Source organism: Ranitomeya imitator, chromosome 5, assembly GCF_032444005.1.
Source record: "Ranitomeya imitator isolate aRanImi1 chromosome 5, aRanImi1.pri, whole genome shotgun sequence".
Lineage (NCBI taxonomy): Eukaryota > Metazoa > Chordata > Amphibia > Anura > Dendrobatidae > Ranitomeya > Ranitomeya imitator.
In genome coordinates, this window is record NC_091286.1 from 103,852,598 (window position 1) to 103,866,630 (window position 14,033).

At 44.1% G+C, this 14,033-nt stretch overlaps 1 long non-coding RNA gene across 1 annotated transcript; it reads left to right on the top strand.

Moving 5' to 3' along the window:
- The first annotated feature begins 677 nt into the window (after positions 1–677).
- On the top strand, positions 678–12,032 carry LOC138681476 (uncharacterized). The gene is made up of 7 exons (XR_011321917.1): positions 678–931; positions 1,011–1,077; positions 1,161–1,243; positions 1,315–1,393; positions 1,503–1,553; positions 9,723–9,804; positions 11,727–12,032. It is a non-coding gene; the product is annotated as an uncharacterized lncRNA (long non-coding RNA).
- The last annotated feature ends 2,001 nt before the right edge of the window (positions 12,033–14,033 follow it).

Sequence of the window (14,033 nt, forward strand, 5' to 3'; positions counted from 1 at the left end):
AAGTTTAGCCCCAACCCTAACCCTAAATTTAGCCCCAACCCTAGCCCTACCCCTAACCTAACCCTACCCCTAACCTAACCCTACCCCTAACCCTACCCCTAACCCTACCCCTAACCTAACCCTAACCTAATCACATCGGAGGACAGAGAAATTAAAAAGAGATCGCTTTTTTTTTTTTTTTTTTTTTTGCGATCGCCGGTAAACGGTTAATTACCGGCGATCGCAAATGCGGGGTGGGTTAAAAACCCCCCGAATCATGTTCTCTGGGGTCTCGGCTACCCTCGGCAGCCGAGACCCCGGAGAAAATCGGCCTCTGGGGGGCGCTATGGACTTTTTCCACAGCGCCGTTAATTAACGGCGCTGTGGTTTAAGTACCCTTAGCGGCCGCCGTTAAAAGGCGTATCGGCGGTCGCTAAGGGGTTAATCAGCAACCATGTTGTAACCGTTGCTAATAATGTCGGATGTGCTACCCTCTCCTCCAATTACGTTTAATGCGGTTTTCAATGGGTAGATGTACACCTATTTTACCGGCACTAGCGCACATAGTATATAAAAGATCTTTATGTATTCATAATTTATAGTGTTGGTTGTTCTCTTGCTAATCCTCTCCCTCTCCTTTACAGAATCGGCCGCTTTGAATCCACCCTTCTGTGATACTCTGGGGCCACCGTATTATTCCTCTGCACCAGCTAATCCACTGCCTTGGAAAGCACTTCCACCTCTTTCTCCTTACAGTGGAACGTATTGTACACCACCCCCTGCGGTCATGTGACACTCATGTCACCACACCCCGCCCCCTCCAGCCTCACTTCTCCGGCAACACTATGCACACACCATTCCTCTTCCCCACTATATAAGGAGGTCCCAGGTGCTCCGTTCCCCAGCCTGCACTTGCAGTGGACACTGCGTGCTCCCTCCATTCATCAGGCTGGTAAGTCCCAGTCACTGCACGCTCTCTAACATAGCAGTGCAGGGTGGCATCCCTCATACAATTTACTTTTCTTATACAGATAGTGTGCACTTCCCTCTTAGCCCTTAACAGCGGTGACACCGCGTGGCTTCATATTTACTGGGTGGGTAAGTCCTGTGTACCATATACCTTCACTATCTAGTGGCTCACTAGCGCCATCTATGTCATATCATACCTACCCCTCCTGCAGATAGCGTCACCTGTGACACACTACCCTGCATCAGCAAATTGCTTCTACAACCTGGGATCTATATAGCTTCAGGCTTTCCTCTGGTATGTACCATACTCCTACATTATCTAGTAGCCCACTGGCACAATTTATATCATACCTATTTCCCCTGCAGATAGCGCCACCTGGGACATACTCCCCTGCGTCTATGTACTGCTTCTACAACCTGAATTCTATATAGCTTCAGGCTTCCGGTATGTAACTATTTTACATGGCACCATAAGCCCTATAGTATTACGTATGGTCCATATAGGCACGTACAGGGTTATCTCTACATGCACCTTTTTTTTTTTTTCCCTTCAGATGCATCTTAGTTCTAACTTGTGGGGCTCCTCCAACATACTAGTAATCTAGGTAGGTTTACCTTTTCACCCATACCTCACGGTAAAGTGTGTCTCTCATCATCACCTTTTTCATACCTCCATCCCCTAGTTCCTTCTTCTTTCTTGGCGCGTCACCATACCTTCACGTACACGTTCAATTTTTTTCCAGCATGAATATCTCGGCAATCTTGTTTGATGGTCCCCCAATGGGGTTATTATTTATTTCTGTATCATGACTTTTGTGTTGTATACTTTGGTTTATTTTGATTGTGTTTTGTTTATGTTTATTTTCTGTATTTTGTTCCTTTATGCTTTGGATATCACTCTCTTTGTATATTTTCCTTTAGCACACTGATGAAGGTCCAGTTACGACCGAAACGTTTGTGTTTACTGTATGTATAATAAACCCCCATTTTTGCATCACAACACGTCCGGAGTGTGCCAGTCCCTGCCTGACTGGACATGAACTCATTAGCATGGGAAAGTTTCTGAACATTTTCTCATGCTGTCAAGTTCACCTCAGGTCAGGCGGGGCCGACTACTGCTGACATCGCTGAGCATGCGCAGACTCCCCGCCTGACGCAGTGAACTTTACATATGATGCCGATACAGTTGAATGCGGTGCACATTGGTGGGCAGCGCTGGCGCTGGGCTCCCCTGACTTTTGGGCCTCATAGTGGCTGCATGTGCTGGGGGCCCCTGGGGGAGCGTGGTCCCAGGAATGCCAGCCCTGATAGCGGGCAGTGTTAGCTGCAGCCTGTGGCTAACACAGCCTGCTAATAAAGTAAAATGAATATTCACTCCTCTCCCCACCCTTGGGGGGCGTGGTGAAGAGTGAATGTTCATTTCTCTTTAGCAGCGGGGACAAGCTTTAGCGTTAGCAGCCGGCTTCTGCCTCCTGTCACACGCTGCTGCTCTGCTGGCACCGGACGGGCCCCCCTGACTTACGGGCCCCATTGAAGTTGCGTGGTGTACCGCTATTAGCGACATGCCAATGTGGCACCCGAGGAGTGCAGATGCCGCAGTGGCAATGCCTCCCTCACAATGGGGTGTTGTCATGCCTGGAAGCAAGAAGGGATTCCCTTGGCAGGTACATCAGCATGCAACACTTTCTTGACTCCAGACCAGAAGGGGAGCTCTAAATCCAGTTTCAGGGGAGCTTCCCTGATAAGTTTTGGTCTGGAAGCGGGCTTAGTTAAACAGTCAGAGCTAGTATGAGGAAGAGGAAGCAAGTGAGTAGTGCCTGGGATTGGAGCAGAGACTGAGCTCACCCCAGGACTGAGCAGCAATGATCGGACACCAGAGTCTGTGGTTTGGGAACTGCAGGCCCAGCAACAAAAACCAGAGGACCGGAGATTGCAGGTCTCCTGGTCCTATATGACACCTGAAGGCACAGCAGCAGATCAGAGCCTGGATTCACCACGAGGGAGTGACACCTGAACAGGTTCAAGCTGCCTGCCATGTGGTAGTGTACCATTTAATGGACAAACAGTAGGAGGGACTTGAATAGAGCATAATGCATCAGGAACCCAGAGAACAGCACAGCAGGGAGGCTTCCATCCCCACCTGGCTAGGGGAATTCCGAATTGCTTCCAGGCTGCCCGGATTTTCAACACCACCTGTTATCTGTGCTCCAGATTTGACCAGCATTTAAAGGTAAAGAAAACTGCAGCCCTTGTGTCCCCTACTCCTTTTCCAGCACCCTCAGTCCTGCACCCCAATGTCCACCAGCCCTTATAAACTGTACCAGTAGCCCTGGGACCCCGCTCCGCCTGTGGGGAACATAACCATCCCAGCTGCATCATCATCGGCCCCAGTGGACTCCCTTAGCAGTGTTGGTCATTTATCGCCGAATACCACAGTTGGCATCATGAACAATCCCCTACAAAGATACCCTCATCCCTTTTATTGCGTGCCCAGGGCCGCAGACTGGGTCACAGCTGCCATGACCACCCCTTTAAGAGCAATGCACCCGGTTCTGAGTGGCCCATGGCCCTAGCAGGTGTGGCACCACTAGCTGCAGGCCCCTGGAGCAGCGGGGGCCCTAGGCAGCTGCCAACCCTTTATTCCAACAGGTGTTAGTGCCTTGGTCCACCGGAGGATGCTCCTATTCAACCCTGCCTTGGACCACTGAGCAACAGTCCAGTTCTTTTTCTCCTTGGCCCAGGTAAGATGCTTCAGGCATTGTCTATTGGTCATGAGTGGCTTGACACAAGGAATGTGACACTTGTAGTCCATGTCCTGTATAGGTCTGTGTGTCATGGCTCTTGAAGCAATGAGTCCAGCAGCAGTCCACTCCTTGTGAATCTCCCCCAAATTTTTGAATGGCATAACAATCCTTGCAAGGTTGCGGTTATCCAGGTTGCTTGTGCATCTTTTTATACCACACTTTTCCCTTGCACTCAACTTTCCATTACTATGCTTGGATACAATAATATTTGGAATTAAGAGTCCTCAGTGGTTGATACCTTTTAATGGCTAACTGAAAAAGATGGTAACAAATTGCAAGCTTTCAAGACTACTCAGGCCTCTTCATCAGGCATAGACTAATACAACATCTGAAGAATCACATATTTATACACAACACAGCACAGTACTGTCATTATGGGAGAGTCATAAACAGTTGTGTTCATAAATATTGGAACAGTTCGTAGATAAGGAAATAATGTTTTATTGTCCTCTGATTGGGGTCTGGTTCTGTGTTATGATTCCCCTTAAGGTCTGAAGTGAAATTCCTTAATTGATGTAAAAAGACATAAATCCATGCAACACATTCATTCCTGCCCTAAGTGTGTCAAAGATTATCGTTAATGTATACTCCCAGCTTCTCCTGTCTCTCTGAGATTTGAACTTACTTTTTAATACAAGTAACTTCAGGTCCATGGTGCTATGATCAGGCAAACAAAAATGCTTGGCCACAGGTAGATCCATTCTTTTTCTCTTATTGTGTGGCGGTGAGAATTTATCCTTGATCTCAGTTTCTGCCCTGTCTCCCCATCATACAGGCGCCTAGCTGGACATTTGGTACATATAATTAGGTACACCACATTAGATGTGATGCATCTGAAAGTACCTGGGACCCTGCAGTCCTGACGTGAATTGGGGATCTTTATCTTGTCCATGGTCATTATAAATGGACAGGTTTCACATTTTTTCTGGTTGGAAGGAAAGGTTCCTGCAGCTGTTGGAGAGGACAGGGAGCTTCTGACAATGATGCTTTTTAGATTTGGGGGCTGCCTAAAACATAGTAGTGGGGTGTGTGGAAAAATGGATTGTAATCGGGCATATTTCTGTAGTAAAGGTTATTCTGGCACCCTCAACTTTGTGCTTATGAAAAGTGAGTTGACAAAACAGCTAAACTCGTTCCTATCGATGCACTGAGGTAGATGCAGGGAGTCCTTTACAACTTTTATCAATAGGATATTGTAAAACTGTAAGAAAAAATGAAAGTACTCAGTACAAAGCATACAACATATCTAAATACATAGCATTAAGTATGGTACAGGATATTCACAGTGTAAGTGCACAACATGAAGGTAGTATAAACATACATCTGTAATATCAAAAGACTACTTTGATATAAAACATACAGAACAGAGTAGCTACATAATACAATATGGTGAGCTCTAACAAGGGGAAAATAACTCACTGACTGTGATATGTGGAGGTAAACAACAAGATGGGCTGAAAATCATAGAATCATAGAATGTTAGAATTGGAAGGGACCTCCTAGGTCATTTCGTCCAACCCCCTGCTCAAAGCAGGATTCTCTAAATCGACTTCCATTGAAGGAGAACTCACCACCTCTCGTGGCAGCCTGTTCCACTGATTGATCACCCTAACTGTCAAAAAGTTTTTTCTAACATCTAATCTGTGTCGCCTCTCATTCAATTTCATCCCATTGCTTCTAGTCTTTCCTTGTGCAAATGAGAATAAAGATGATCCTTCTACAATGTGACAGCCCTTGAGATATTTGTAGACAGCTATTAAGTCTCCTCTCAGTCTTCTTTTTTGCAAGCTAAACATTCCCAAATCCTGTAAACGTTCCTCATAGGACATGGTTTGCAGACCAGTCACCATTCTGGTCGCTCTTCTCTGAACTTGCTCCAGTTTGTTGATGTCTTTTTTTAAATGTGTTGCTCAAAACTGGACACAGTATTCAAGATGAGGTCTGACCAAAGAGGAGTAGAGGGCAATAATGACTTCACGTGATCTTGACTGTATGCTTCTGTTAATACAGCCCAGAATTGTATTTAACATAGTAACATAGTAACATAGTTAGTAAGGCCGAAAAAAGACATTTGTCCATCCAGTTCAGCCTATATTCCATCATAATAAATACCCAGATCTACGTCCTTCTACAGAACCTAATAATTGTATGATACAATATTGTTCTGCTCCAGGAAGACATCCAGGCCTCTCTTGAACCCCTCGACTGAGTTCGCCATCACCACCTCCTCAGGCAAGCAATTCCAGATTCTCACTGCCCTAACAGTAAAGAATCCTCTTCTATGTTGGTGGAAAAACCTTCTCTCCTCCAGACGCAAAGAATGCCCCCTTGTGCCCGTCACCTTCCTTGGTATAAACAGATCCTCAGCGAGATATTTGTATTGTCCCCTTATATACTTATACATGGTTATTAGATCGCCCCTCAGTCGTCTTTTTTCTAGACTAAATAATCCTAATTTCGCTAATCTATCTGGGTATTGTAGTTCTCCCATCCCCTTTATTAATTTTGTTGCCCTCCTTTGTACTCTCTCTAGTTCCATTATATCCTTCCTGAGCACCGGTGCCCAAAACTGGACACAGTACTCCATGTGCGGTCTAACTAGGGATTTGTACAGAGGCAGTATAATGCTCTCATCATGTGTATCCAGACCTCTTTTAATGCACCCCATGATCCTGTTTGCCTTGGCAGCTGCTGCCTGGCACTGGCTGCTCCAGGTAAGTTTATCATTAACTAGGATCCCCAAGTCCTTCTCCCTGTCAGATTTACCCAGTGGTTTCCCGTTCAGTGTGTAATGGTGATATTGATTCCCTCTTCCCATGTGTATAACCTTACATTTATCATTGTTAAACCTCATCTGCCACCTTTCAGCCCAAGTTTCCAACTTATCCAGATCCATCTGTAGCAGAATACTATCTTCTCTTGTATTAACTGCTTTACATAGTTTTGTATCATCTGCAAATATCGATATTTTACTGTGAATATCGATATTTTACTTTTTTGCCTTTTTTGCTGCTGCATCACACTGTTAACTCATGTTCAGTCTGTGATCTATTAGTATACTCAAGTCTTTTTCACATGTGCTGTTGCTTAGCCCTATTTCTCCCATTCTGTATATGCTTTTTTCATTTTTATTGCCCAGATGTAGTACTTTGCATTTTTCCCTGTTAAAAATCATTCTGTTAGTTGCTGCCCACTGCTCCAGTTTATTTATATCTTTTTGAATCCTCTCTCTTCTCTAGTGTTAGCTATCCCTCCTATCTTTGTGTAATCAGCAAATTTAATCAGTTTACCCTCAATTCCTTCATCTTAATCATTGATAAAGATGTTGAACAATACAGGGCCCAGGACAGAACCCTGTGGTACCCACTTGAGACATTCTTCCAACTGGATGTGCAGCCATTTACAACCACTCTTTGGGTCCGATCACTAAGCCAGTTATGAATCCACCCAACAGTTGCCTTGTCCATTCCATACTTAGTCATTTTTTCAATAAGGATTGTGTGAGATACTTTGTCAAATGCTTTGCTGAAGTCAAGATATACTATATCTACAGCATTTCCCTGATCCACCCAGTCAGTGATTCTGTCATAGAAGGAAATTAAGTTAGTCTGACATGACTTATTAGTTACAAACCGATGCTGAGTGTGTTTAATTACTTCATTTTTACCCAGGTACTTACATACATGTTGTTTAATAATTTGTTCAAAGATCTTTCCTGGTATAGACATCAGACTCACCGGCCTATAGTTCCCTGGGTTTACCTTCTTCTCCTTTTTAAAGATAGGAACAACATTTGCTCTTCTCCAGTCTTCTGGGACTTCTCCTGCTCTCCAAGAATTTTCAAAGATTATGGAGATTGGTTCAAAAATTTCTTCTGCTATCTCCTTCAGGACTCTGGGGTGTAATTCATCTGGACCCGGAGACTTGAATTCATTTATGTTAGCTAAGTGTTTCCTCACTATCTTTCTGTTTATAGATATCCTGGATTCTTCTATTTCCTTAATAGGACAGGGAGAGATAATCAACATGTCAATATCCATGAGGCCAAGATGGCGGCTGGAGAAGAAGGGGGCAAGGCTAATGCAGAGGCTGATGGGAAACTACGGAAGCCCTGATGAGCCTTAAAGATTAAATTGCACAATAGGGAATGAACAGAAAGTAAACTACAATGAAACATTGTCAATGGATGGCGCTGTTGGATATGTTATCACAATACACCACACTTCAATAATACAAAGCATAGCAAAACTGATTTTATGCATTTGTATAAAGGCATGACAAAGGTTGTAATTTCCGTGCAGCTCCCCTTAGTACCTCTAGATTTGAATTGTAGGTGACTACTAGAGGTATCCGGTTGTTTTTGTCTTTAGCTTTGTAATGTAGCAGGTCATTCCCTGATATTCTGGTGGCTCTTGTGATCTGGTTTTACAGCACTTTTACAGCCAGCTTCTTTAGCAATGGCCTTTTGTGGCTTACCCTCCTTGTGTAGTGTGTCAATTACTGCCTTCTGAACATGTCAAGTCAGCAGTCTTCCTCATGCTTGTGGAGCCTACTGAAACAGACTTAGGCTAGGTTCACATTGCGTTAGTGCAGTCCGTTTAGCGCATATGCTAATGGACTGCATTAACACAATGTCTAAAAAGGGATCGCGTTTAGAGATCGCGCTAGCGCAGATGCCCGATCTGCGGTAGCGAGAACGGACCCAAAAATGCTGCAAGCAGCGTTCGAGGTCCGTCAGAAAATAATGGAACATCGCTAACACATGCCAAAAATGGCATGCGTTAGCAATGTGTTACATACATTGCGGTCAATGGGTGCGCTAACGGATCCGTTACATAGCGTTAGTTGTGCTATGTAATGGATTCCGTCAGCGGACACCCACTAACGCAATGTGAACCTAGCCTAAGGGACCTTTCTAAATGCTTGGGAAGCCTTTGCAGGTGTTTTTTGTTAATTATTCTAATTTACTAAGATAATGACTTTTGGGTTTTCATTGGCTGTAAGCCACAATCAACAACATTAACAGAAATAAACACTTGAAACAAATCACTCTGTTTGTAGTGACAATCTAATATGAGTTTCAATTTTTGCATTGAAGAACTCAAATAAATTAACTTTTTAATAATATTCTAATTTTGTGAGAAGCACCTGTATATTTGTGTACACATCCATTGTATAATATATGTAAGAAATATTGTGAACATTTACACTTTGACATATATGCACTTTATGATTCACGGCACATATCCACTGTAGAACATATAGAGGCCATTCACACTATGGCACACATGCACTTTAGATTCTACATTATTGCAATACGATATCATGAGGGGTCTAAACCTCTTTTTTCACCTTTTTTCATCTATAATTAATATTCTGAGTCTATTGGATTTATTCCTTCCTGTTTAGTACTATTTTAGCACTTACGCACACAGTATCCTACAATTTAATAATTTGTTTAATTTAGTTCTGCACAGTAAGGTTTCCAGACACTGATTAAAATACTGACCTCTGATACACACAAAAAAATTGTCACACAATTATAACAAAAAATCAAAAAATAAGAAACCAGACTAAATGCATTTTCTTATTTTTTATTTTTATAGATGGGTTCTGACAATAAAATACAGCGCTAACACAATATGATCACCCCTTTTTTAGACCATTCATACCACAGTGTAAGGAAGAACGAACATGCAGCAATTCAGGTCACAGCTGCATGATACGGCTGTCAGGTGCGCATGCCCGGGTGGAGATTCCTGTATCTTCCTGACATGTCCAATAGGAGGCAGGCACAAGCAGCGGTGGAACACTTTGTTACCGCGGCACTGTGGAAAGCATCCCTTTTTAGAATGTCTTTCATCTATGATCTACGCATGCACCGTCCATGACACAGCGCATCAGTAGCAGCACACATGATCTCACCAAGCTTTTGATTGGGCAATTAACTACTTATATACTTACTATTAGTCCTAGTTGACACACCCCTGATGAAGAAAAAGGCAAAACGTGCATTGAGGAGGCACGGAACGCACATCATCAACATCCATCTGTAAGTACTAAAAAGTTACATTGACATATGTTATCCCCCTTACCTATGCATTGCGGGTTAACATCTACATCTTTGTGCATTTTTGAAACTGCATGTACACAGCACAACAGTACAGTCTCACCTGGTTGTGTTCATGTTGATTGATCTGATTCTGAACATTTTTCACAAGTGCTACTTACCGAAATAGGGTTTGTACTAACTATTGTTGAACATAGGCTGCACAAGATCAACTCTGGTTCTTTTGTACTTCTTCAATACATTTGGTGTATTGGTTGATAACTGTATGGCTACGTTCACATTTGCGTTGTGCGCCGCTGCGTCGGCGACGCAACGCACAATGCAAATAAAAACGCACCAAAACGCACGCTAAAACGCTGCGTTTTGCGACGCATGCGTCCGTTTTTGCAGAAATTTGTACGCAAAAAAAATGCAACTTGTTGCGTTTTCTGCGCCCAATGCTTGCGGCAAAAAAAACGCATGCGTCGCACAACGCAGCACAACGCATGTCCATGCGCCCCCCCATGTTAAATATAGGGGAGCATGACGCATGCGTCGCCGCTGCGGCGCCCGACGCAAACACGCAAAACCCTAATGTGAATGTACACTATGCGGTACATTTCTGCTCTTTCAGTTGCACCCTGATTCATGTTGCACTGCTTTTATTGCATTATCACAATACTTAATAAAGATGATTTATGGTTTAATGTACTCCGGGGCCTAATTATGCCTGTGATTTTGTGATAGATGTGTTTACAGTATGCCTTTAAAAATAGTATCTTCTACTACATGATCACTGTATGGTGGTATCATGTAGTACATTACCATAATCCCTATTTGCCTAGACATGATCTTTGTTTTCATCAGCATGCCTACAAATTTAATACTTTCAAGAGTGCTCCACCTGCACTGCTTAAATATCCTGTCTCATTTTTTTTTTGTGCTATATTCCTCATGGTCTTTCCACATACTGATAACACAATTTCTATCATCTGTGTAGCGCCGCTGTCCCGGTCTGCACCTGTGTCCTTGGGGCCGCCACTTCAGCATGGTGCCTGGCGGGGATGCCGGTCTCATGGGGCTTCCATACCACTTCCCGTGCTGCCTGCTCCTGGTGCTGCTTCCTGGATGCTATGCGCATCCTGCAGGTCTCCTGGCACGCCATTAAGGCTACTTTCACCTTTGCGTTTTTTTAATCCGTCACAATCCGTTGTTTTTTGCGAATGCAGTTTTCAGGATCCTGCATTTTCCCATAGACTTATATTAGCGACGGATTGTGATGGTTGGCCATCCGTTTTATCCGTCGTGCACTGGATCCGTTGGAAAATAGCGGTCCGTCGTGCGAAGAAAACGTTCATAGTAACGTTTTTTCTGCACGTCGGAAAATCGGTCAGCGACGCATCCTGTGCTGTCCGTCGACGGATATAATGGAAGTCTATGGATGCAGGATCCATCGCTGACCATCACACACTGGAATCCAGCGACGGATCCCATTTTTCCCCTCTGAGCATGCCCGGAAGGATTTTCAGATCCGGAAAATCTCTCTCTCTCTCTCGTCCCCGGACATTTAATTCTCGGAATTTCTGTACGACGCACCCGTCATCACACTGGATCCATCGCACACGGTTTTCCCTATTTTCGTGACATCCGTCGATACATCATTTTGCTGCACCACGACGGACAGCAGAAAATGCGAGTGTGAAAGTAGCCTAAGGGTGCTTGCGCATACACTCCCAGTCTAGAGACAGCGTGCATTTTCAAAAATAGATCTCAGCCAATGGCTGAGTGTCTCGTACTATTTCAGGCACGTCTGCCCTTAGGGAAGTGCCTGAGCAACAAGTGTTGCCTGTTGCTAGTTCTCAGGTTCCCGGCTCTTGTGTGCAATGCTCAACTTGTACCTCGCTAATTCTGGTTTGTCTCCTCAGTGTACCCTATGTGCTTCCCATGCCTTCTGGGTCTACGCCTGCACCACCAGCTTTTCTCCATGCCAGCTGTTGCCCGTTCGAGCTGCCTGTCTCCTTTCTGGTTCTCCACTACTTGCAGTACCTGCCTGCCCACCAGTCTGGCTGAGTCAGCTTCCACATACCCGGGGTCTAACTGGAAGTAGCATCTTACGTCTCCCGAACTTTCCACACTGGCCCTGTTTGAGGGGTCTTACTACGGGAGTCCGGGGCTCTGTAGTGGTCTCGTGGTTCCACAATAAGTTCAATAAACGAATGTGCACTTCTCCACCTGTGCCTCTGTTTCCATTCGTTACAACCTGAACAGCTAATAAGTATTGGCATAGCTGTGATTGGATGGCGTGGCACATGAGGCAGCCTGTATAAAGGCAGGATCAATTGAATCACTGCCATTAAGCGCTGTATATGAGGAGAACAGGGGGTGGTACAGCCACTATATTCTGTTTTTACAGACTGATTACAGCCTTGAACACAGTGAATGTCCAGACCTGTGTATGGTGCCCGTCCAGTCTGGTGCACAGTGACAATCCAATCTTGCATATTATGTCCATCCAGCCTGGTACACAGTGCACTTCCAGCCTTGTGTATTGTGTCCATCCAGAATGATCCAGTCCACTAACAGAGTGCTGTATAGAGCCTCTACAGCCTAGACAAATTACAGCGTGGTGTATACTGCTCGTAATAAATATGAGGAGAGTATGAAATAAGGGATGTGGTGCTGCTCTTGGAGCTGCTGCAGTGAGAGGCCGTGGTCGTTCAGTGCCTGCTACATGTCCAATTGAAACACCTTTCTCTAGTGCACGCAGGGGCCAGGACATTTGGCATCTTTTCATATGCATGCATTATGTTGCCAAAATGGTGAGGCCACAAGATGCTGAAGAGGTGGTAGTTTGGATGGATTTTTAATGAATTAATTTAAAATTAATAAGGCATGGATCACACAGGACTTCTCCATTCCTTTGGCTGACTAAACAATTATACCAGCAGTCCAGTCCCCAGCCATGGCTACACTCAATTTTGCATTTGTTTTATTTTGTTGCTTCCCCAAATTTAAGCAAAGAAAAAAAATTCAATAAAACAGGGCTGGCACCCTTCCCCTCCCGCCTCCTCCTCCACCCCCTCCTATACCCCTTCTTGACTTGGACTTCCATTTCATGGTTCAATTTTTTTTTGTCTCTGTTATTTTAAGCAGTTTTCTTTAAAATAAAAAAGGGCTTCCCGATTGTTTAATATCAGCTCATAACGGTCTGCGTAGCATTTACTGTTTAGTAAAGGAAGGAAATGGGGTCCCACCTAATATTACTAACCAGCAAAGGCTAAACAGACAACTGCAACTGGTGAGGAATTAGTTTTAATTTTACATTAATAGGTGAAAGAGGGTGGGGAGAGTTTATTTCAAATAAAGGAGTCTGTGTTTTTATTTCAATTAAAGGACTTTACTCTGTGTATGTTTTTATTACATTTCACTATGGGGTTAGTAATGGGGGGTGTCTTATAGATGCCTCTTCTTTTATAACCTGTAGGCTTGATGTCAGCTGATTTTACAAAGTTGGCATCAACCTTACAAATATTACCCCACTTGCCACGGCACTAGTGCAAGTGGGAAGAGCTGGGCAAAATGTTAAATTTGGTGCATCTTATAGATACACCTTTTCTAGTGCGGCTGCAGGCTGCTATCTTAAGACTGTGGAAGGATAATATCCATGGTGCCTTCCCAGTCAGAGAATATCAGCCCCTAATTGTCTGCTTTAGCTTGGCGTTTTTTAAATTTACTTAAATAATTAAAAATTACGCCGTGGTAAACCTCTATTTTTGATAACCAGCCAATATAAAGCTGACAGCTTGGGAGTCCAGCCCGCAGCTGTCATCTTTTCTTGTGCTGGTTAGCACAAATAAAGCTGACAGCACGTCATTTCTTTTACGGTGTGCCCTGGCAAATTACAGGCATGGCAATACTTGTCATGGCTGTGATTGAGCTGGAAGTACCCACTCCTGCAAAACTTGTTGACTGGCTGCACTGCAGCCTTTCAACAAACTGTGTTAAGGCTCTCAAACCAGAACACTAGCATGGACTTCCTGCATGGACACTAGGTGTTCGGTACGGAATCCAAACTTTACAGTTCAGATTCGGCTATCCCTAGTAGGGAACAGGACAAACAAATAGATGAACAGGTATATGAGAAAAGCACGTACAAGAGGGTCAGAATCAGAAGACAATACAGAAATAAAAAGCACTGCACCAGTTAAAAGGCCAGTAGCATGCCTTGGATT